At 52.7% G+C, this 2,254-nt stretch overlaps 1 long non-coding RNA gene across 1 annotated transcript; it reads left to right on the top strand.

Annotated features, from left to right (window-relative positions):
• The first annotated feature begins 1,346 nt into the window (after window positions 1-1,346).
• On the top strand, window positions 1,347-1,837 carry LOC106900068. Its single transcript, XR_001414107.1, has 2 exons — window positions 1,347-1,590; window positions 1,677-1,837. It is a non-coding gene; the product is annotated as an uncharacterized LOC106900068 (long non-coding RNA).
• The last annotated feature ends 417 nt before the right edge of the window (window positions 1,838-2,254 follow it).

The following is a 2,254-nucleotide window of genomic DNA, read 5'->3' as shown; positions in this document are numbered from 1 at the left end:
TGGGATGATGCTGGGTCAATGCTGGGTTGATATGAGGTTGATGTTGGGTCGACGTTGGGTTGATGTTGGGTTGAAATTGGGTCAACATTGGGTTGACGTTGGGTTGATGCTGGGTTGACATTGGGTCGACGTTGGGTTGACGTTGGGTTGACATTGGGTCAACGTTGGGTCGACGTTTGGTTGATGTTGGGTCGACGTTGGGTCGATGTTGGGTCGATGTTGGGTTGATGTTGGGTTGATGCTGGGTTGACGTTGGGTCGACGTTGGGTTGACGTTGGGTTGACGTTGGGATGACGTTGGATTGACGTTGGGTTGACGTTGGGATGACGTTGGATTGACGTTGGGTTGACGTTGGGATGACGTTGGATTGACGTTGGGTTGACGTTGGGATGACGTTGGATTGACGTTGGGTTGACGTTGGGATGACGTTGGATTGACGTTGGGTTGACGTTGGGATGACGTTGGATTGACGTTGGGTTGACGTTGGGATGACGTTGGATTGACGTTGGGTTGACGTTGGGATGACGTTGGATTGACGTTGGGTTGACGTTGGGTCGACGTTGGGTTGACATTGAATTTACATTGGGTTGATGTTGGGTCAATGTTGGGTTGACGTTGGGTTTACACTGGGTTGACGTTGGGTCGACGTTGAGTTGACATTGGGTCGATGTTGGGTTGATGTTGGGTCGATGTTGGGTCGACATTGGGTCAACGTTGGGTCAATGTTGGGTTGACATTGGGTTGATGCTGAGTTGATGTTGGGCCAACGTTCGGTGGACGTTGGGTTGACATTGGGTTGATGTTGGGTCGATGTAGGGTTGACATTGGGTTGACGTTGGGTCGATGTTGGGATGATGTTGGGTTGATGTTGGGTTGACGTCGGGTTGATGTCGTTGGGTCGATGTTGGGTTGATGTGAGGTTGACATTGGGTCAACGTTGGGTCAACATTGGGTCGACGTTGGGTTGACGTTGAGTTGACATTGGGTTGATGTTGGGTTGATGTTGGGTTAATGTTGGGTCGACGTTGGGTTGATGTTGGGTCAATGTTGGGTTGACGTTGGGTCAACGTTGGGTTGATGTTGGGTCGACATTGGGTCAATGTTGAGTCGACATTGGGTTGACGTTGGGTTGACGTTTGGTTGACTTTGGGTTGACACTGCCTTGATGTTGAGTTGATGTTGGATTGACGTTGGGTCAACATTGGGTCGATGTTGGATTGACATTGGGTTGATGTTGGGTCGACGTTGGGTCAACGTTGGGTCGATGTTGGATTGACGTTGGGTTGATGTTGAGTTGATGTTGCGTTGATGTTGAATTGACGTTGAGTCGATGTTGTGTTGACGTTGCGTTGACGTTGTGTTGACCAAGACTCTTCCCTCTTCCCCTCCCGACCCCCGTACCCAATTTTTTCCCCTTTTCCCCCATTTTAGGAGCTACTTTGTTACAAATCCCACCTCCCCGGGGAATTCCGTCTCCTCTGGCGGCGCCGTTTCCCCAGCCCCCTGCTCTCCCTGCTCTACGCCGACCTCACGGCCGACGGGCTGCGCGAGTTGGCCGTCGTCTGCCTCAAGGGCCTCCACGTCCTGCAGGTGGCGCCCCGAAAAACCATCATCCCCCCCTTCCTTCTTGCCCAAAAACCTCCTTTTTATCCCCAAAATCTCCTCCCCCCCTTTAGCACAGCCTGGAACCCACGGCCCGGCGGGTCCTGGAGCGGCTGCGGAGACGCGCGGAACGACGGGCCTTGGAAGGGTGAAGACCTTCATCTTCCATCGTCAGCGACGGACCCAAACTCGGCCCTTTTCACCCCAAAAATGAATAAAATAACGCAAAACCCCCGTCACCGGCTCTGGGCTCTTTTTTTGGGGGGGGGGTCGCCACGGTTTTGGGGTCGGACCTCTCGATTTTGGGGTTGGAGCCTTCGCGCATCTCCAGGATCCTTCATTTTTGGGTTTGGATCTTTCATTTTTTGGGGTTAGATCCTTCGTTTTTGGGGTTGGATCCTTCGTTTTTGGGGTTGGAGCCTTCACTCACCTCCAGGATCCTCTGTTTTTGGGGCTGGATCTCTCGATTTTGGGGTTGGACCCTTCGTTTTTGGGGCTGGAGCCTTCACCAACTGCCAGGTTTCCCTGATTTGGGGGTCAGAACCCTCGATTTTGGGGTTGAACCCATCAATTTTGGGGTTGGAGCCTTCACCCACCTCCAGGATCCTCTGTTTTTGGGGCTGGATCCTTCATTTTTGGGGCTGGATCCTTC

This window comes from Calidris pugnax, unplaced genomic scaffold, assembly GCF_001431845.1.
Source record: "Calidris pugnax isolate Ruff unplaced genomic scaffold, ASM143184v1 scaffold1208, whole genome shotgun sequence".
Lineage (NCBI taxonomy): Eukaryota > Metazoa > Chordata > Aves > Charadriiformes > Scolopacidae > Calidris > Calidris pugnax.
Note: the sequence above shows the minus strand (reverse complement) of the source record. Positions and strands in the feature narration are given on the sequence as shown.